The sequence below is a fragment of the Scyliorhinus canicula genome, unplaced genomic scaffold, assembly GCF_902713615.1.
Source record: "Scyliorhinus canicula unplaced genomic scaffold, sScyCan1.1, whole genome shotgun sequence".
NCBI classification, from domain to species: domain Eukaryota; kingdom Metazoa; phylum Chordata; class Chondrichthyes; order Carcharhiniformes; family Scyliorhinidae; genus Scyliorhinus; species Scyliorhinus canicula.
Window position 1 is genome coordinate 208,701 of NW_024056027.1, and position 22,053 is coordinate 230,753.

A 22,053-nucleotide genomic window follows, 5' to 3' on the forward strand; every position below is an offset into this window, starting at 1 on the left:
CCCGAGTGTTAAATGCTCTCAGTTCTGCATATCATGAATGTTTGTTGCACCTTCTCCAGTGCCTCAATTTCCTTTTTCTGAATGGAGATCATCAATGTTGAAAGTGCTCCCAGTGTAGTCTAACCCTGAGCTTATCAATTCTATCCTTAAGAGTGGAAACCTATATATGGGCCCCACACTTTGGGAAAGATGTGAAGTTCTTTGAGAGGGGCAGAGGACATTTATGAGAAAGGCACCAGAGATGAGGGACTCAGTTGGAGTGACTGGAGCAGCTGAGTTTCTCTCCTGAGATCACAGCATGTGGAGGGTGGAGAATGGGGCCATTCAGCCCTTTGGGACCGTGTCAGCTCTCTGTTTAGGAAGCCAGTCTGTCCATTGCCCCATTCTGTCCCCGAATCCCTGTGGGTTCATTTCTCTGCGAGCCCGTCCAATCACTGTGGGTTTATTTCTCTGCGTGCCTGTCCAATCACTGTGGGTTTATTTCTCTGCGTGCCCCTCCAATCGCTGTGGGTTTATTTCTCTGTGTGCCTGTCCAATCGCTGTGGGTTTATTTCTCTCAGTGCCCATCCAATCCCTGTGGGTTTATTTCTCTGCGTGCCTGTCCAATCCCTGTGGGTTTATTTCTCTGCGTGCCTGTCCAATCCCTGTGCATTTATTTCTCTGCGTGCCTGTCCAATCCCTGTGGGTTTATTTCTCTGCGTGCCTGCCCAATCGCTGTGGGTTTATTTCTCTGCGTGCCTGTCCAATCCTTGTGGGTTTATTTCTCTGCGTGCCCCTCCAATCCCTGTGGGTTTATTTCTCTGCGTGCCTGTCCAATCGCTGTGGGTTTATTTCTCTGCGTGCCTGTCCAATCCCTGTGGGTTTATTTCTCTGCGTGCCTGTCCAATCGCTGTGGGTTTATTTCTCTGCGTGCCTGTCCAATCGCTGTGGGTTTATTTCTCTGCGTGCCCCTCCAATCCCTGTGGGTTTATTTCTCTGCGTGCCCCTCCAATCGCTGTGGGTTTATTTCTCTCAGTGCCCCTCCAATCCCGGTGGGTTTATTTCTCTGCGTGCCTGTCCAATCCCTGTGGGTTTGTTTCTCTGCGTGCCTGTCCAATCGCTGTGGGTTTATTTCTCTGCGTGCCTGTCCAATCACTGTGGGTTTATTTCTCTGTGTGCCTGTCCAATCCCTGTGGGTTTATTTCTCTGCTTGCCTGTCCAATCGCTGTGGGTTTATTTCTCTGCGTGCCTGTCCAATCCCAGTGGGTTTATTTCTCTGTGTGTAAGTCCAATCCCTGTGGGTTTATTTCTCTGCGTGCCTGTCCAATCGCTGTGGGTTTATTTCTCTGCGTGCCTGTCCAATCGCTGTGGGTTTATTTCTCTGCGTGCCTGTCCAATCGCTGTGGGTTTATTTCTCTGCGTGCCTGTCCAATCCCTGTGGGTTTATTTCTCTGCGTGCCTGTCCAATCGCTGTGGGTTTATTTCTCTGCGTGCCCCTCCAATTGCTGTGGGTTTATTTCTCTGTATGCCTGTCCAATCGCTGTGGGTTTATTTCTCTGTGTATGCCTGTCCAATCGCTGTGGGTTTATTTCTCTGCATGCCTGTCCAATCGCTGTGGGTTTATTTCTCTGCGTGCCTGTCCAATCGCTGTGGGTTTATTTATCTGCGAGCCCCTCCAATCCCTGTGGGTTTATTTCTCTGCGTGCCTGTCCAATCGCTGTGGGTTTATTTCTCTGCGTGCCTGTCCAATCCCTGTGGGTTTATTTCTCTGCGTGCCTGTCCAATCGCTGTGGGTTTATTTCTCTGCGTGCCTGTCCAATCGCTGTGGGTTTATTTCTCTGCGTGCCCCTCCAATCCCTGTGGGTTTATTTCTCTGCGTGCCCCTCCAATCGCTGTGGGTTTATTTCTCTCAGTGCCCCTCCAATCCCGGTGGGTTTATTTCTCTGCGTGCCTGTCCAATCCCTGTGGGTTTGTTTCTCTGCGTGCCTGTCCAATCGCTGTGGGTTTATTTCTCTGCGTGCCTGTCCAATCACTGTGGGTTTATTTCTCTGTGTGCCTGTCCAATCCCTGTGGGTTTATTTCTCTGCGTGCCTGTCCAATCGCTGTGGGTTTATTTCTCTGCGTGCCTGTCCAATCCCAGTGGGTTTATTTCTCTGTGTGCCTGTCCAATCCCTGTGGGTTTATTTCTCTGCGTGCCTGTCCAATCGCTGTGGGTTTATTTCTCTGCGTGCCTGTCCAATCGCTGTGGGTTTATTTCTCTGCGTGCCTGTCCAATCGCTGTGGGTTTATTTCTCTGCGTGCCTGTCCAATCCCTGTGGGTTTATTTCTCTGCGTGCCTGTCCAATCGCTGTGGGTTTATTTCTCTGCGTGCCCCTCCAATTGCTGTGGGTTTATTTCTCTGTATGCCTGTCCAATCGCTGTGGGTTTATTTCTCTGTATGCCTGTCCAATCGCTGTGGGTTTATTTCTCTGCATGCCTGTCCAATCGCTGTGGGTTTATTTCTCTGCGTGCCTGTCCAATCGCTGTGGGTTTATTTATCTGCGTGCCCCTCCAATCGCTGTGGGTTTATTTCTCTGCGTGCCTGTCCAATCCCTGTGGGTTTATTTCTCTGCGTGCCTGTCCAATCGCTGTGGGTTTATTTCTCTGCGTGCCTGTCCAATCCCTGTGGGTTTATTTCTCTGCGTGCCTGTCCAATCGCTGTGGGTTTATTTCTCTGCGTGCCTGTCCAATCGCTGTGGGTTTATTTCTCTGCGTGCCCCTCCAATCCCTGTGGGTTTATTTCTCTGCGTGCCCCTCCAATCGCTGTGGGTTTATTTCTCTCAGTGCCCCTCCAATCCCGGTGGGTTTATTTCTCTGCGTGCCTGTCCAATCCCTGTGGGTTTGTTTCTCTGCGTGCCTGTCCAATCGCTGTGGGTTTATTTCTCTGCGTGCCTGTCCAATCGCTGTGGGTTTATTTCTCTGCGTGCCTGTCCAATCCCAGTGGGTTTATTTCTCTGTGTGCCTGTCCAATCCCTGTGGGTTTATTTCTCTGCGTGCCTGTCCAATCGCTGTGGGTTTATTTCTCTGCGTGCCTGTCCAATCGCTGTGGGTTTATTTCTCTGCGTGCCTGTCCAATCGCTGTGGGTTTATTTCTCTGCGTGCCTGTCCAATCCCTGTGGGTTTATTTCTCTGCGTGCCTGTCCAATCGCTGTGGGTTTATTTCTCTGCGTGCCCCTCCAATTGCTGTGGGTTTATTTCTCTGTATGCCTGTCCAATCGCTGTGGGTTTATTTCTCTGTATGCCTGTCCAATCGCTGTGGGTTTATTTCTCTGCGTGCCTGTCCAATCGCTGTGGGTTTATTTCTCTGCGTGCCTGTCCAATCCCTGTGGGTTTATTTCTCTGCGTGCCTGTCCAATCGCTGTGGGTTTATTTCTCTGCGTGCCTGTCCAATCGCTGTGGGTTTATTTCTCTACGTGCCCCTCCAATCCCTGTGGGTTTATTTCTCTGCGTGCCCCTCCAATCGCTGTGGGTTTATTTCTCTCAGTGCCCCTCCAATCCCGGTGGGTTTATTTCTCTGCGTGCCTGTCCAATCCCTGTGGGTTTGTTTCTCTGCGTGCCTGTCCAATCGCTGTGGGTTTTTTCTCTGCGTGCCTGTCCAATCACTGTGGGTTTATTTCTCTGTGTGCCTGTCCAATCCCTGTGGGTTTATTTCTCTGCGTGCCTGTCCAATCGCTGTGGGTTTATTTCTCTGCGTGCCTGTCCAATCCCAGTGGGTTTATTTCTCTGTGTGTAAGTCCAATCCCTGTGGGTTTATTTCTCTGCGTGCCTGTCCAATCGCTGTGGGTTTATTTCTCTGTATGCCTGTCCAATCGCTGTGGGTTTATTTCTCTGCGTGCCTGTCCAATCGCTGTGGGTTTATTTCTCTGCGTGCCTGTCCAATCCCTGTGGGTTTATTTCTCTGCGTGCCTGTCCAATCGCTGTGGGTTTATTTCTCTGCGTGCCCCTCCAATTGCTGTGGGTTTATTTCTCTGTATGCCTGTCCAATCGCTGTGGGTTTATTTCTCTGTATGCCTGTCCAATCGCTGTGGGTTTATTTCTCTGCATGCCTGTCCAATCGCTGTGGGTTTATTTCTCTGCGTGCCTGTCCAATCGCTGTGGGTTTATTTATCTGCGTGCCCCTCCAATCCCTGTGGGTTTATTTCTCTGCGTGCCTGTCCAATCGCTGTGGGTTTATTTCTCTGCGTGCCTGTCCAATCCCTGTGGGTTTATTTCTCTGCGTGCCTGTCCAATCGCTGTGGGTTTATTTCTCTGCGTGCCTGTCCAATCGCTGTGGGTTTATTTCTCTGCGTGCCCCTCCAATCCCTGTGGGTTTATTTCTCTGCGTGCCCCTCCAATCGCTGTGGGTTTATTTCTCTCAGTGCCCCTCCAATCCCGGTGGGTTTATTTCTCTGCGTGCCTGTCCAATCCCTGTGGGTTTGTTTCTCTGCGTGCCTGTCCAATCGCTGTGGGTTTATTTCTCTGCGTGCCTGTCCAATCACTGTGGGTTTATTTCTCTGTGTGCCTGTCCAATCCCTGTGGGTTTATTTCTCTGCGTGCCTGTCCAATCGCTGTGGGTTTATTTCTCTGCGTGCCTGTCCAATCCCAGTGGGTTTATTTCTCTGTGTGCCTGTCCAATCCCTGTGGGTTTATTTCTCTGCGTGCCTGTCCAATCGCTGTGGGTTTATTTCTCTGCGTGCCTGTCCAATCGCTGTGGGTTTATTTCTCTGCGTGCCTGTCCAATCGCTGTGGGTTTATTTCTCTGCGTGCCTGTCCAATCCCTGTGGGTTTATTTCTCTGCGTGCCTGTCCAATCGCTGTGGGTTTATTTCTCTGCGTGCCCCTCCAATTGCTGTGGGTTTATTTCTCTGTATGCCTGTCCAATCGCTGTGGGTTTATTTCTCTGTATGCCTGTCCAATCGCTGTGGGTTTATTTCTCTGCGTGCCTGTCCAATCCCGGTGGGTTTATTTCTCTGCGTGCCTGTCCAATCGCTGTGGGTTTATTTATCTGCGTGCCCCTCCAATCCCTGTGGGTTTATTTCTCTGTGTGCCTGTCCAATCGCTGTGGGTTTATTTCTCTGTGTGCCTGTCCAATCGCTGTGGGTTTATTTCTCTGCGTGCCCCTCCAATCCCTGTGGGTTTATTTCTCTGCGTGCCTGTCCAATCGCTGTGGGTTTATTTCTCTGTATGCCCGTCCAATTTCGTATTGAAATCCTTCTGTCATTTCTGCATCGCCTACGGTCATAGGCAGTAGGTTCCAGGTTGTTACCACTCTCTTTACATGTACACAAGGCTCCTCGAGCACAGAGGAGTCTAATTGGCCTATTTTTCCCGTGCCAGCTCTGTACAGCGACCCATTTAATCCCAGAGTTGGACTATTTTGGTTTTTTTTCAGAATGCATCAACTTCCCTTTTGGAAGTTACAGTGCAATGAGATTCCAGCACCATTTATAGACAGTGCATTCTAAATCACAACAACTCGCTGTGTTTTACAACAAATAATTGTGCATATGGTGTGTCTGGAGTATCTCACAGTATTCAAAATGGTGTCAACGCCTTGGTTATTACACAATTAAAAAAAAAAATTATTTTTATTCTCCTTTTTCACACTCTCTCCTGAATTTACACCCACCAATAATAAACAATAATCAGCAACAGATGTGTCAATCCCATAACAATAACAACGATCCCATCCTCCCACCAAGCCCCAAACATCAGCCCGCATGTTAACATAAACAAAGGACAAAAAGAATTGGTGATTATACATAGTCATCCTTAATATACACAGCCCCCTCCCCCCACCCCCAACTAATGTTCGATGTTATCCAGTTCTTGAAAGTGTATAATAAATAGTGCCCATGACTTGTCAAACCCCTCCGAGCTTCCCCTCAGTTCAAACTTAACCTTCTCAAGGGTCAAGTATTCCAACAGGTCCCCCCGCCATGCCAGGGCACAGGGTGGAGAGGCTGCTCTGCATCCCAGCAGGATCCGCCTTCGGGCGATCAACGAGGCGAAGGCTATAATATCTGCCTCCGCACCCGTTTCCAACCCTGGCTGGTCCGACACCCCGAACATGGCCTCCCGAGGACCCGGGTCCAGCTTCACATGCACCACCTTGGAAATTACCCTAAAACCCTCCTTCCAGTACTCCTCCAGCTTTGGACAGGACCAAAACATCTGAATGTGATTAGCCCCCCCCCCCCCCCCCCACATCCCCCCAACACTCACACACATATTTTACTTCAAAGAATCGGCTCATCTTCGCCCTCGTGAGGTGCGCTCTGTATACCACCTTCAGCTGTATCAGCCCCAACTTCGCACACGAGGTGGAGGCATTCACTCTCCGGAGCACCTCACACCAGACCCCCTCCTCTATAACCTCTCCCAACTCTTCCTCCCATTTTGCTTTGATCCCTTCCAGTGGTGCCTTATCGTCTTCCAAAATAGCTCCGTACACCGCTGACACTACCCCCTTCTCCAGTCCCCTTGTCGTCAGCACCTCCTCCAGCAATGTGGAGGCCGATTCCTCCGGGAAGCTCTGTATCTCCTTCCTGGCAAAATCTCGAACCTGCACGTATCTGAACATTTCTCCCTGCTCCAGCCCATACTTCGCTTCCAGCACCCTCCTGCAAACCGACCCCAAGAAACAAATCTTTTAGCGTCTTAATCCCCCTTTCGCATTTCCGAAAACTTGCATCCCACTTCCCTGACTCAAATCTGTGGTTCTCCCGAATTGGCATTTCCCTTGACCCTGCCCCCAACCCGAAGTGTTGGAGAAACTGCATCCAGATTTTCAATGAAGCTATTATTACCGGACTCCCTGAGTATTTCCCCGGACCAATCGGGAGCGGCGCTGTTGCTAGTGCTTTTAGTCCCGACCCCTTGCACAAACTCTCCTCCACTCTGACCCAGCTCCGCACCTTCTTCACATTCGCCGCCCAGTAGTAGTACATTAGATTCGGGAGACCCAAACCCCCTGCCTGCCTTCCCCTCTGCAGCGGCACCTTTCTAACTCTGGCCACCTTCCCTCCCCATATGAACGAGGTAATCCTTCCCTCAATCTCCCTGAAAAAAGCCTTTGGGAGGCAAATCGGTAGGCATTGAAAAATAAACAGAAATCGCAGCAACACATTCATTTTAACCACCTGTACCCGACCCGCCAGTGACAGAGGGAGACCATCCCACCTCGCTAGGTCAGCTTTCACTCTCCCCACCAAACTCGTGATGTTGTACCTGCGAAGCCTCCCCCACTCCCAGGCAACCTGCACCCCAGATACCCAAAGTGAGTCCCTTCCCTACGGAATTGCAGCCCCCCCACCCCCGGCCGAGACGCCACAAAATACTCACTCTTGTCCAGGTTCAGCTTGTACCCCGAGAAAGACCCAAATACCCGCCAGTACCTTCGCCAATACTTTTGCATCCACATTCAGAAGTGATATGGGCCTATACGACCCACACTTCATCGGATCCTTATTTTTTTTAGCAACAGTGAAGTCAATGCCTGCCCCAAGGTTTGTGGCAACACCCCCTTCCCTATCGCCTCTTCAAACATCCCTACCATCAGGGGTGCCAACTTATCCTTAAATTTTTTATAATATTCCACCGGAAACCCATCCGGCCCTGCCAGCTTCCTGCATCTCACGGTCTCCCTCGGGTGGCTGTGACCTGTGCAACCTCTCATAAAACTCAGAAACCTTGTTAATCAGCTCCGGGGCCACTACCAACTTCCCTGCCCTACCCCTCACCTGAAGAATTTCCCTTGCTGCTGCTTCCCTCCAGAGCTGACCTGCTAACAGCCTTATCTCCATGTTCATAAACTGCACCCCTTGCTCATCTCAGTTGGCATACCGCCTTCCTGGTGGATAGTCGGTTGAAGCTCGCCTGTAGTTCCTTCCTCTTTTCCAGCTTCGCTGGGTCCCCATCTTCTGCTTAACTCCTATCTGCCTCCAATATCTCATCTATTACCCTCTGCTGCTCCAACCTCTCCTCTTTGTCCACCCTAGCCTTAAACAGAATTACCTCACCCCTCCCCACCGCCTTTCGAGCCTCCCAGACAACTGCCTTCGGCACCTCACCCGTACAGTTGAAACCTACATATTCCTTAATTACCTTTTAAATTTTCTCACAGAACACTTGGTTCCCCAAAAGCCCCACATCCAGTTTCTACCCCGGCCTCTGCGCTACCCCCTTCTCCAGTATCATATCCTCCCAATGCTGAGCATGATCTGACACTGCAATTGCCAAGTGTTCCGACCCCTTAACCCCAGCCAACAAAGCCTTCCCCACCACGAAAAACTCGATCCGCGAATGTACCTTATGGAATGCTGAGAAAAACGAGTTTTCCCGTTCCCTCGGGTGCAGAAACGTCCAAGGGTCCACCCCTCCCATTTCCTCCATTAGCCCAGCCAACGCCTTCGCACCCCCTGATGGGACCAGCGAGCGCGGCCGTGATCTGTCCAACCTTGGCTCCTGCACCAGGTTCCAGCCCCCCCCCCCCCCCCCCCCCCCCCCCCCCTGATGGGACCAGCGAGCGTGGCCGTGATCTGTCCAACCTTGGCTCCTGCACCAGGTTCCAGTCCCCCCCCACAATCGGCTTGTGTGTGTCCAAGTCGGGAATGGCCCCAAACATCTTCCTCGCAAATCCCGCATTGTCCCAGTTGGGACCGTATACACTGACCAGCGCCACTAACCCCCCCTCCAGCGCCCAGGCCACAATCACATATCTACCCCCCTCATCTGCCACCACCTTCTCCATCTGGAAGAATACCCTTTTGCTGACCAACACCGCTACCCCTCGAGCCCTTCCATCAAATCCAGAGTGAAACACCTGACTAATCCAGTCCTTTTTAAGTCTCACCTGAGCCTTCAGACTCAAGTGAGTCTCCTGCAGCATTGCCACATCGGCTTTCAAACTTTTAAGATGCACAAGCACCCTTAACCTCTTGACCGGATCTCCTAATCCCCTCATGTTCCACGTGTCTATCCTTACTGGGGGTCTCTCAACGCCCCCCCCCCCCCCCCCAACTTCTTAACCACCATCATCATACCACCGGGCCCTGCCCCATGAGCATGACCCGCCCCTATCCATTATTAACATCGAATGCCTTCCCCCCCCCCCCCCCCCCCCCCCCCCCACCCCCCCTACATTTCCTCTCAAAAAAACATCTCTCAGCATCAATCCCTCCCCCGCTCGCCTCGTCGGCCCATCGAAACCTGCCAACCAGGCTCCAATGTCCGCAGCCCTCCTCTCACCTCCGTTCACCAGCCGACTTTCGTTAGCTAGCGCGGGGATATATCGTCCCCTCCCACCCAGTCCCAGAGCAAGAAAAAACAAACCCAACAATCCAACCCATACAATTCACTAAAATAAGATACAGTATAACCGTCGCAACACAGAATGCAAAACAACTTAACCAATAACTTGAACTCTGCAACAATGCGAAGAGAAGTAAATTACAATACACTTCAGTGAAATGAAAGTTATAGCATTTATACATTTTCCAGCTCACCAATCACAGTCCACAGTCTCTCTTTCAGCTCCCCTCCTCACGTCTGTCCCAAGCCTTCTACCCTCACAAACGCCTCAGCCGCCTCTGCTGTCTCAAAATAAAAGTCTTTGACATCATACGTCACCCTCAGCTTCGCCGGGTACACCATACCAAATCGCAGCCCCTTGTACAGCGCTGCCTTCACTCGCCTGAACACCGCTGGTCTTTTTGTTGGCCTTGGACCCTCTGTCCCTTCAGGCAGGCCCACAATTCTCAGACTATGCCGTTTCCAGCGGTTCTCCAAGTCCTCGAGCTTTGCTTGGAGTCCTCTGTTGACCTCCACCACCCTCCGCAGCTTGTCCCCCATCGACGTGAACTGGTCGCTGTGCTGCGACAGGGCCTCCTCCACCTCCTTAATCTTCTTGCCCTGCTCTCTCACCTCGGCCGATGTCTTTGCCACAGCCACCCTCACCGGGGCGATTACATCCTCCACCAATGACTTCAATGCCATGTCCTTCCTCAAAGCCTCCATGTGCCTCACAAACAGCTTTTCCAGCTCTACCGCCATCACCTCGGTCATTTTCATCACCATAAGTAGTGCGGCTCCACCATGTGGTCCGGCCTCCGTCATCTTGTTCGCACTTTTGCTCGTCTTCTCATTCAACGGTGAGCCACCTTTCCTCAACGCTGCTTTTCGCATCCTTTAACAGATTATTATTTTTCCTTTTTTTTCCACCCTTCTTTCCTTCTTCAATCCTCTTTTTTTTTTTAAAATAGAAAAAACATGAAATTTTTCTTCTTTCAGAAAAAACAGGGGGAAAAAAACTTTAACCACATTTCTTTAAAACTTTTTTCTCTTCTTTTTTGTATTTCTCCAGAATTTCCCTGGGACCGGGCTTCAGTCTTCTTTCCATATTCAAGGCGGGAGCGATCCGATGTGGGAAATCTCACCTACATCACACCCTGGCTTCGGGCCTGCCACCTCGGCCCCCCTTTGGCTCCGCCCCGCTGCTCCTTTGAAATTTTCAGGTCTGGCTTTCAGGTTGTCCCACTCCTCCTCCACGTGCAGCCGCTCTGCCGAACCCACCGGGACCAGTCTCTTCCCCCCTCACCCTTCCAACCCTCCGGCTTCGTCAAACGGAGCTTTGACGCTTGGGCGAGGGAGGCAGGGCCGCCCCGGAGAAGTTTAATTTTTTTTAAACAGCGGGATGCCCCCCGAAAAAGACCGCGATATCGTGGACCGGCAGGAGCTTCTCCTCAACGCGGCCGCTCCGCTCACGAACACCACCGGAAGACAATTTATTTGACTTTTAGCCAGAATATTAGCCCCTGTAAAAGGGCTGGAGTTTGTTATCAGCAGAAAGAGACCCAAATGAACATGGTTCAGTCCTGAATGTGAGGAACAGCAAAATCCAATCACGGTGGTTACTTGTGGCCTCGTTGGTGTCTCAGCAGGTTGGGTGAAGTGGTGAATCGCTTCCCACACTCTGAGCAGGTGAATGGCCTCTCCCCGGTGTGAACTCGCTGGTGTGTGGACAGAGCTAATGACTGCGTGAATCCCTTCCCACACTTGAAGCAGGTGAAAGGTCTCTCCCCAGTGTGAACTCGCTGGTGTGTGGACAGGGCGGATGATTGAGTGAATCCCTTCCCACACTCGGCACAGGTGAATGGCGTCTCCCCAGTGTGAATTCTCTGATGTGTGGACAGATTGGATGACTGAGTGAATCCCTTCCCACACTCGGCACAGGTGAATGGCCTCTCCTCAGTGTGAATTCGCTGATGTACAGCGAGGTCACATGATCGTCTGAACCCAGTCCCGCAGTGAGAGCACCTAAACGGTCTCTCGTCAGTGTGAACATGTTGATGGTTCATCAGATTCCCTGAACTTTTATAGCGCTTCCCACAGTCTGGACATTGAAACGGTCTCTCATCAGTGTGAACTCGCTGGTGACTCAGCAGGTGGGCTGAAATAGTAAATCCCTTCCCACACTCTGAGCAGGTGAATGGCCTTTCCCCAGTGTGAATTCGCTGGTGGTTCCGTAGGGCCGATGAATCACTGAATCCTTTCTCACACTCTGAGCAGGTGAATGGTCTCTCCCCAGTGTGAACACGCTGGTGTCTGGACACAGCGGATGACTCAGTGAATCCCTTCCCACACTTGGGGCAGGTGAATGGTCTCTCCCCAGTGTGAACTCGCTGGTGTATGGACAGAGTGGATGACTGAGTAAATCCCTTCCCACACTTGGAGCAGGTGAATGGTCTCTCCCCAGTGTGACTGCGTCGATGAGTTTCCAGCTGGGATGGGGAAGTGAATCCTTTCCCACAGTCCACACATTTCCACGGTTTCCCCTCCGTGTGACTGCATTTGTGGCTTGTGAGGCCTGATGATTGACTGAATCCTTGTCCACACACACAACACGTGTACGGTTTCTCCCCACTGTGAACAATGCTTTTCCCTTCCATGTTCAAAGTACAATGATATTCAGGATATGATAAATTTTTTTTTTTTATAAATGTTTTTATTCAGTTTTCATATTTTATGTTGAACAAATTACAAATTGTTAGGAGAGAAAAAGAACAAAAAAAAAAACAACAAACAAACACGCAAAAATTAACATACATATTTACAGGTAAGCATCTTCGTAGTAGTAACTGCGCCCGCCCCCCCCCCCCCCCCCCCCCCCTCAACATGTTTATTTAGTTTGGTTTTGGGCCTTAGCTAGCCATCGAACCCCCGTACCGAACCTGTAGCCCCCCCCCCCCCTCCCGCTACCTTCCCCCGACTATTCTTCCTCTTGTACATTGGCCACAAATAGGTCCCGGAACAGTTGCATGAATGGCTCCCACGTTCTGTGGAAGCCGTCGTCCGACCCTCGGATGGCAAATTTGATTTTCTCCATTTGGAGAGATTCCGAGAGGTCGGACAGCCAGTCCGCAGCTCTGGGCGGTGCTGCTGACCGCCAGCCAAACAGGATTCTACGGCGGGCGATCAGGGAGGCAAAGGCAAGGGCGTCCGCCCTCCTCCCCAGGAATAGATCTGGCTGTTCTGAAACCCCGAAGACCGCCACTATCGGGCATGGCTCCACCCTCACTCCCACCACTTTGGACATAACCTCGAAGAAGGCTGTCCAGTACTCCACGAGTCTGGGGCAAGACCAGAACATGTGGGCGTGGTTGGCCGGGCCTCTTTGGCACCGTTCACATCTGTCTTCCACCTCCGGGAAGAACCTACTCATACGGGTTCTTGTTAAGTGGGCTCTATGTACCACTTTTAGTTGCGTCAGGCTGAGCCTTGCGCACGTGGAGGTGGAGTTGACCCTATGCAGTGCTTCGCTCCAGAGTCCCCACCCTATCTCCATCCCCAGGTCGTCCTCCCATTTCCTTCTTGTTGCGTCCAGTACGGTGTCGTCCCTATCTACCAGTCGGTCATACATGTCACTACAGTTCCCTTTCTCTAGGATACTTGCATCCAGTAGGTCTTCCAGTAGTGTCTGTCGTGGCGGTTGTGGGTACGTCCTTGTCTCCTTTCGTAGGAAGTTTTTGAGCTGCAGGTACCGTAGCTCGTTCCCCCCAGCTAGCTGAAACTTCTCTGTCAGTTCGTCCAGTGTTGCGATCCTGTCGTCCGTGTATAGGTCCCTGACTGTCAGTGTCCCCCCGTCCTGCCTCCACCTTTTGAAGGTGGCGTCAGTCAGTGCTGGTGTGAACCTATGGTTGTTGCAGATGGGAGCCCTGTTCGACATTTTGGTCAGGCCAAGTTGCTGCCGCAGTTGGTTCCAGGATTGGAGGGTGGCTGTCACCACTGGGCTGCTGGAGTGTTTTTTGGGTGGGGATGGGAGTGCTGCCGTGGCGAGGGCCCGGAGGGAGGTTCCCATGCAGGAGGCCTCCTCCGCACGCACCCACTCAGCCTCTGGCTCCTGGATCCATCCCCTTACTCGCTCGGCTGTTGCTGCCCAGTGGTAGAATTGTAGATTCGGGAGGGCTAGCCCTCCCCTGGTTTTTGTTTTTTGTAAGACCTTCTTTGGGATCCTAGCATTTTTACCCCCCCATACGAACGCCATGATGAGTTTGTCCAGCGCTTTGAAAAAGGCCTTGGGGATGTAGATCGGAATGGATCTAAACAGGAAGAGGAACCTGGGCAGTACGTTCATTTTGATCGTCTGAACTCTCCCCGCGAGGGAGAGCGGGAGTGTGTTCCATCTTTGCAGGTCCTTTTTAACTTCCTCCGTCAGGCTGGTGAGGTTCCATTTGTGGATCCCTTTCCAGTCATGGGCTATTTGGATCCCCAGGTAGCGGAATTTATGTCGGGCTTGATTGAACGGCAGCCCCTTTAGTGCTGCCCCCCCCCCCCCCCCCCCCCCCCTTGCGGGTGTACTGGGAAGATCTCACTTTTGCTCATGTTGAGTTTGTAGCCCGAGAAGGCTCCAAACTCTTTCAGGAGCGCGATGATTCCGTCCATGCTGCTTTGTGGGTCCGAGATATAGAGGAGCAGATCATCCGCATAGAGTGAGACTCTGTGCTCTCTACCTCCCCTTCGGATCCCCCTCCAATTTTTTGCTGCCCTGAGCGCGATTGCTAGCGGTTCAATTGCTAGTGCGAACAGCAGCGGGGACAGTGGGCATCCTTGTCTGGTGCCCCTGTGCAGCTGGAAGTATTGGGAGTTGGTATTGTTGGTCTGTACACTCGCCATGGGAGCGTTGTACAGGAGCTTTACCCAAGCGGTGAACCCTGTTCCAAGCCCGAACCGCTCCAGTACCTCTATGAGGTATTTCCACTCGACTCTGTCGAAGGCCTTTTCTGCGTCCAGGGAGACGATCACCTCTTGTGTTCTCTCCCCGGAGGGGGTCATTATCACGTTCAGCAGGCGCCTGATGTTCGCGGTAAGCTGTCTACCTTTGACAAAGCCCGTCTGGTCCTCTGTGACCACCTCAGGTACACAGTCTTCTAGCCTCTTGGCTAGGATTTTGGCCAGTATTTTGGCGTCTGCATTCAGCAGAGATATGGGTCTGTATGACCCACATTCCGTTGGGTCTTTGTCTTTCTTAGGTATCAGCGAGATTGAGGCCTGTGCTAACGTGGGTGGCAATGTGCCCCTAGCTAGCGAGTCTGTGAACATCTCCCGCAGGTGCGGGGCCAGCGCTGTCGCAAATTTTTTGTAGAAGTCCGCCGGGAATCCGTCCGGTCCCGGCGCCTTCCCCGCCTGCATGGAGCTAATGCTGTCCATGATCTCTCCCAGTGCTAGTGGTGCTTCCAGATCCCGTTTTCTGCCCTCTCCCACAACTGGTATGTCCAGTCCGTCAAGAAACCGGTTCATCCCAGCCTTCCCCGTTGGGGGCTCTGAGGTGTACAGCTCTTGGTAGAAGGCCTTGAAGGTTTTGTTAATCCTCTCTGGTTCTGTTTCCAACGTGCCTCTGGTATCTCTGATTTGCGCAATTTCTCTGCTGGCTGCCTGCTTTCTCAGCTGGTGGGCCAACAGGCGGCTGGCTTTGTCTCCGTGTTCGTATAGGGCCCCGCGTGCCTGGCGGAGTTGGTGTACTGCTTTCCTGGTGGAGAGCAGGTCAAAGTTCCTTTGTAATTCTTTCCTCTCCGCCAGGAGTTCTACGGTCGGGGCCTCGGAGTATTTATGGTCTACCTCCAGTATGGAGTCGACCAGCTTCTGCCTAGCCACCCTTTCCTCCCTATCTCTTTGCGCTTTGTAGGCTATGATTTCCCCTCTTAGTACGGCCTTAAGCGCTTCCCAGAACGTGGAGGGTGAGACCTCCCCGTTTTGGTTGATCGCAGTGTACTCCGCTATGGCCTGCGCTATCCTTTCGCTGAAGGCCTTGTCAGCTAGTAAGGCACCGTCCAACCTCCATTTGGGGCGCTGGGCCCTTCCCGTCTCTAGCCGCACATCCATGTAGTGTAGAGCGTGGTCTGATATCACAATTGCGGAGTATTCCACCTTGTCTATCTCTGGAAGCACCGTTTTCCCCACCACAAAGAAGTCAATTCTGGTGTACACGTTGTGTACTGGGGAGAAGAAAGAGAATTCTTTCTCCCCCGGGTGGGCGAATCTCCAGGGGTCTACTGCTCCCATCTGCTCCATATAGTGACTGAGTTCCCTTGCCATGTTTGAGGTTTTCCCCGTTCTGGGGTTTGATCTGTCCGTCGTTGGGTCCTGTACACAGTTGAAGTCCCCCCCCATGATTAGTCGGTGCGTCGCTATGTCCGGGATTTCTGCCATGGTCTTTTGGATGAAGCTCGTGTCGTCCCAGTTGGGCGCATACACGTTAACTAGGACTACCGGCGCCCCATCCAGGGCCCCGCTGACCATGACATACCGTCCCCCTGGGTCCGTAACCGTCTTTGTCGCCCTAAACATTGGGATATGATAAATTGAGGGCTCTGTCAGATCCTGATGTGATGCTTGGTTTGAGTTTCCGGACTTTGAATCCTCCCTTTCGAACACGCTGTGAAATGGTTTCAAAACAGAAAATAGGGAATGAGAAAGAACCCACAAAAACACAAAGGCAGGTTGTGAAATTGAGCGGAATGAATCTGGTCATTTGTGGGGCCGGCACTGGGAAAAAGTGACCATGAAAATTGCTGGATTGTCAAAAAAACCCAACTGGCCTCTTTGGGAGGAGAGAGAAAGAGGCGAAGAGGGATTTTGTATATCTACAAGTCATATTAAAGAGAATGGATGGCAAAGCAAACTCGACCTTGCGCTTCATAAACAGTAATATTGATACCAAAACTATGCTTCTGGCGGCAATGATTAGCACTGCTACCTCACAGCGCCAGGGACCTGGGTTCAATTCCGGCTTGGGTCACTGTCTGTGTGGAGTCTGCACATCCTCCCCATGTGTGCGTGGGTTTCCTCCGGGTGCTCCGGTTTCCTCCCACAGTCCAAAGATGTGTAGGTTAGGTGGATTGGCCATGGTAAATTGCCCTTACTGTCCAAAATTGCCCTTAGTGTTGGGTGGGGTTACTGGGTTATGGGGATAGGGTGGGGGTGTTGACCCTGGTTGGGGTGCTCTTTCCAAGAGCCGGTGCATACTCGATGGGCTGAAAGGCTTCCTTCTGCACTGTAAATTCTATGATTCTATAATTGCGGCCTTGGTGACTGTGTGGAGTTTGCACTTTCTCCCCTTGTCTGCGTGGGTTTCCACCCGGTGCTCAGGTTTCCTCCAACAGCCCAAAGAAGGGAAAGTTAGGTGGATTGGCCTTGATAAATCGGGGCTGATATAGCTCACTGGGCTAAATCGGTGGCTTTTAAAGCAGACCAAGCAGGCCAGCAGCACGGTTCGATTCCCGTATCAGCCTCCCCGGACAGGCGCCGGAATGTGGCGACTAGGGGCTTTTCACAGTAACTTCATTGAAGCATACTCGTGACAATAAGCGATTTTCATTCATTTTCATTCATAAATTACCCCTTAGTGTCCAGGGATGGGCAGATTAGGTGGGGCTATGGGGTTACAGGGACAGGGTAGGGGTGTGGGCCTAGGCAGGGTGCCCTTTCAGAGAATCAGTGCAGACTCGATGGGCCGAATGGCCTCCTTCTGCACTGTAGGAATTATATGGTTCTAATTCTATTCTATGAATCTTTATAAAGCTCTGGTCACCACTCTTCAGGAAGAATGTGAAGGTTCTTGGAGAAGATGCAGAGGAAATTTACCAGAATGGTTCCAGCAAAGGAGGTTGAGGGGAGATTTGATTAAGGGACACAAGATTATGCCAGATTTCCATTGGGTGGACAAAGAAACTCTGTTTCCATTCACTGATCGTACAAGCAGTCGGGACACAGATTTAAAGTTTTGGGTAAAGCCTGGATTGAACGATACACGATCCTGAGGGGTTTTGACAGGGTGGATGTGGAGAGGATGTTTCCTCTTGTGGGAGAATCTACAATAAAGGCATCACTGTTGGAAGATAAAGAGTCACCCATTTCAGATGGAGATGAGGATTTTTTATTCTCTTGAGGGTTGTAAGACTTTGGAACTCACGTCCTTAAAAGGCAGTGGAAGCAGAGTCCTTGAATATTTTTAACGCAGAGCTGGATAGATTCTGGATGAGCAAGGGGGTGAAAGGTTATCAGGGGTAGGCAGGAATGTGGCATTGAAGTTGGAATGAGATCAGCCACAATCCAACTGAATGCTGAGCAGGCTCGCAGGGCCGAGTGGCCTGCTCCTAGTTTGTATGTAAAAGGTACAGGAGATATGAGGAGATATGAGATATGTTTTTACACAGCGAGTGGCAATGACCTGAAACTTGCTGCCTATGAGGGAGTTTGAAAATAGACACAATGAATCATTTGATTTCAAAAGGAAATTGGACAGACATCTGAGGGAAATAAACCTGCGAGGATACAGGGAGCAGGAGAATGGGACTGACTGGATTGCTCCAGAGAGCTAGCATGGACTCAATGGACCGAATGCCCTTCTTTGTGCCATCATGTCTCTGACCCGATGGTGTAATCTAGTTTTGTAATTTAACCCCTGGGGGTTCAGATATCACTCAGGTAAATCTGTGCTACATTCCCTCCGAGGCCATTCTATCCTTCCTCAGGTTTGTTGCCCAGAACTGAACACAGTTCTCCAGGTTTGGTCTAACCAGGGTTTGTGAATCTCGGGGCTTTTCCAGTCACACTGAGACCTGAAATCTTCCCTCACAGACAGAAGAGACAAACCTTTTACCTTCCACACCCAGATGCTGCTGAAATTCAGATTCTGACGAATCGAGACTCTGTCAGATTGCGATGTGACGTTTGGTTTGCGTTTCCCGTCTGTTAAACCTCCACTTCCAGTATCCTGTAAATTTACAGAAACCTCACTGTCAGTTTAGGATAAAAATTCACAACATTCTCTCCTCGCCAACTTTGATTAAATGTATTCCTGGAGGTTTGATCACATAACCTGCCCCCATCCTCCAGCCATTAATCGGTCAACACATCCTTCCTTGTGACACACTGCCTTCCTCGGCCAATTGGGAAAAGGACTCATTACCTTACAGGACAGTTACTGTCCTAACGATTTTCCAGACACCCAGGTATGAATGTCACCAACACAGGGAGCGGAGTTAGTGTGAACTCGGGCAGGAGGAGCTTCGGAACAGTAAATATAAATAATGTACCTCGGAGTAAAGCTGATTGTCTGGTTGGGAATCTGTTCTAAATTTGAGAAACTGGAGTAATTAACTAAGTAGGGAGTAACTCGGAGATCAGTAACTAGGAGATTGCTGTTTGTATCTATAATCAATGATTTGGATGAGAATGTACAAGGCATGATCAGTAAATTTGCAGATGACACTAAAATAGGTGGTATTGTCGGCAGTGACAAAGGTTATCAAAAATTGCAGCAGGATCTTGATCAGCTGGGGAAGTGGGCCGAGAAATGACAAATGGTGATCAATACAGATCAGTGTGAGGTGTTGCATTTCAGAAAGTCAAATCAAGGTCGGACTTTCACAGTGAATGGTAGGGCCTTAGGGTGTATCATGGAACAGAGGGATCTTGGAGTTCATGTGCACGGTTCTTTAAAGGTGGAGTCACAGGTAGATAGGGCAGCATGGTGGCATAGTGGTTGGCACAGTTGCTTCACAGCTTCAGGGTCCCAGGTTCGATTCCCAGCTGGGTCACTGTCTGTATGGAGTCTGCACGCTCTCCCCGTGTCTGTGTGTGTTCTCTGCTTTCCTCCCACAGTCTAAAGATGTGCGGGATAGGTGGACAGGCCATGCTAAATTGCCCTTAGTGTCCAAAAAAAAGGTTAAGTGGGGTTTACTGGGTTACAGGGATAGGGTAGATAAGTGGGCTTGCGTAGGATGCCCTTTCTAAGGGCTCTCCAGCTCTGGAAGACTCGATGGGCTGAATAGCCTCCATCTGCACTGCAAATTCTCTGAAGAAGGCTTTTGGCATGCTGGCCTTCATCAGTCAGGGCATTGAGTATACAAGTTGGGAAGTTATGTTGCAGTTGTACAGGACGTTGGTGAGGTCGCACCTGGAGTATGGTGTTCAGTTTTGGCTGCGTTGCTATCGGAAACATGTTATTAAACTGGAGAGAGTGCAGAAGAGATTTACAAGGACGTTGCCAGGACTCAAGAGACTGAGTGAAAGGGAGAGATTCGACAGACCAGGACCTTTATCTTTGGAGCGTAGGGGACTGAGGGGTGATCTTATAGAGGTGTATAAGATCATGAGAGGCATGGAGAGGGTGAATGCACTCAGTCTTTTTCTCAGGGTTAGGGAATCGAGAACTAAAGGGCAGATGTTTAGGTTAAGGCGGAAAAGAATTAATGGGAATCTGAGGAGCAATGGTTTTACACAGAGGATAGTACAGAATGAGCTGCCGGAGGAAGTTGAGGCAGGGACATTGCCAACACTGAAAAGGCATTTGGACAGATACATGGATAGGAAAGGTTCAGAGGGATATGGGCCAAATACAGGCCAATGGGATTGACTTAGATGAGCTTTTTGGTTGGCATGGACCAGTTTGGGCCGAAGGGCCTGTCTCCCTGCTGTAGATTCTATGAACCCCAAGTCTCTTTGGACACCCACTGTACTGAACCTGTTTCCATTTAGAAAGTGCTCAGTTCTATCCTTTTTCGGTTCAAAACAGATAACCTCACACTTGTTTATAATGCCACAATCTTGCCCATTCACCTTGTCTGTCAGTCAATATCTTCTTGCAATTTAATGCAATCATCTATGCTGTCTATGATGGCACCAAACTTTGTATCATCAGCAACTCAGAGGGGCTGGTATAGCACACTGGGCTAAATCGCTGGCTTTTAAAGCAGACCACGGCAGGCCAGCAGCACGGTTCAATTCCCGGACCAGCTTCCCCGAACAGGCGCCGGAATGTGGGGCTTTTCACAGTAACTTCATTTACTTGTGACAATAAGCGATTTTCATTTCATTTCATTCACAGTGCAGAAGAGGCCCTTCCGTCCATCAAATTTGCACCGACACATGATAAACCTGGCCCACCTACCTAATCCCATTTACCAGCACTTGGCTCATAGCCTTCAATGTTATGACGTGCCAGTCTTCATCCAGGTACTTTTTTAGAGGCTGTGAGGCAACCCGTCTCTATCACCCTCTGAAGGCAGTGCATTCCAGACCGTCACCACCCTCTGGTAGAAATATTTTTCCTCAGTACCTGTGTCAATGAATCTAATCCCCACTCTCTGCTGGTTAGCCAATCCTCTATCCAAGCTAATATATCATCTCTCAACCCCATGGGATTTTACGTTGATTATTACCTTTTGTGTGACACCTTATCAAATGTATTCTGGGAGTCCAAATACATCTACAGGACCCCCATTATTCATTTGGCCTGTTACATCTTCCAAGAACTGCAAGAAATGAATCAAACACAATCTACCCTTCACAAAACCACGCTGACTCTGATGGATTGCAGTTTGACTTTCCAAATGTCCAGATACTGCTTCCTCAATAATGGATTCCAACAGTTTCCCAACAACAGACTTTAAACTAACTAATTTCCTACTTTCTGCCATTTTGACCTAATCCAGTGACATTGGAGATTTTCTCAGTGACCCTCAGTCACCATCATTGAGACTAACTTTAAATTCCAGATTTTATTAATTTAATGGATTGGAGCCGATGTCCCCAGAACATTTTCCTGTCTCTCTGGGTGACTAATGCAGTGACATTGTCACTGGGCCAGTGTCTACCCCCCTGGTCTCCATGAGGTTGTTTGTGGAGAGAAGTCGGAAGTGACGATCAGTGAGAGTGGAGAATCTTCATTGTTCGGCACTGGGGATTTGTAAACCCCGCCCCCCAACACCGACCCCTCACATGACGCCTCACAATGCCCGGCAATGATTGACGGCATCGCGCGACCAATAGTGGAGTCGGCGGGTTCGGGCGGACATGGCGGGAGTGACTGGTCCTCCAACCAATCGGAGTGAATCAGGGGCGGGACTGGGCAGAGTGAGGCATGCGCACTGTGATTAATGGCGACGTGAAAAAGGTTCTTTTCGGATCTATAATCAGTGAAGGTGGGAATGGCGGGTCGGACGGAGAGCTGGATCATGCGGGTTGATAGGCACGCTTCGCAAACATGTTATATAAACCGAACATCTGACAAAATAAACCACCGGTACCTGGGGATCTGAGCGGAGGTTGCAGCTTTGTTACAGAAGAGACTATGCGGCCGCCATCTTTATTTGGTGCTCGCAACGCTACGCATGCGCCCTCGGCATCATTATTTGGATCATTCGCGGTAGTGCGCACGCGCACCCACCATCTTTATTGGGGCACGAGCAGCAGAGCGCAGGCTCAGTCGCCATCATTGTTGGGGGCAACATTTTTTAAATGTATATTCCAGACAGACAGTTTCACTCTGAGTTACAAATTCTTATTTATGGGGCAGAATATATGTCGAGGGCAGTGACCATAATTCGAATTTATATTATCACAGTAAGAAGTCTTACAACACCAGGTTAAAGTCCAACAGGTTTGTTTCAAACACGAGCTTTTGGAGCACGGCTCCTTCTTCAGGTGAATTTATATTATGACTTGAACAGAATACAACTTTTAAGACTTTCAGAGAAACGTCACAAAATGACAATTG

General features: G+C 50.4%; 1 long non-coding RNA gene across 3 annotated transcripts in view; it reads right to left on the reverse strand.

The window, feature by feature from the left end:
• Positions 1-21,653, reverse strand: part of LOC119961682 — a 42,526-nt gene extending 20,873 nt beyond the window's left edge. For 2 of the 3 annotated variants that reach the window (XR_005459714.1, XR_005459713.1), the window contains exons 1-2: positions 21,584-21,653; positions 18,154-18,267 (exon numbers count right to left, since the gene is read on the reverse strand). This is a non-coding gene — a long non-coding RNA (uncharacterized LOC119961682). Of the gene's footprint in view, positions 1-15,851; positions 15,928-18,153; positions 18,268-21,583 lie in introns of those variants that run through there. The other variant, XR_005459712.1, reaches the window with a different exon arrangement.
• Between the last annotated feature and the right edge of the window lie 400 nt (positions 21,654-22,053).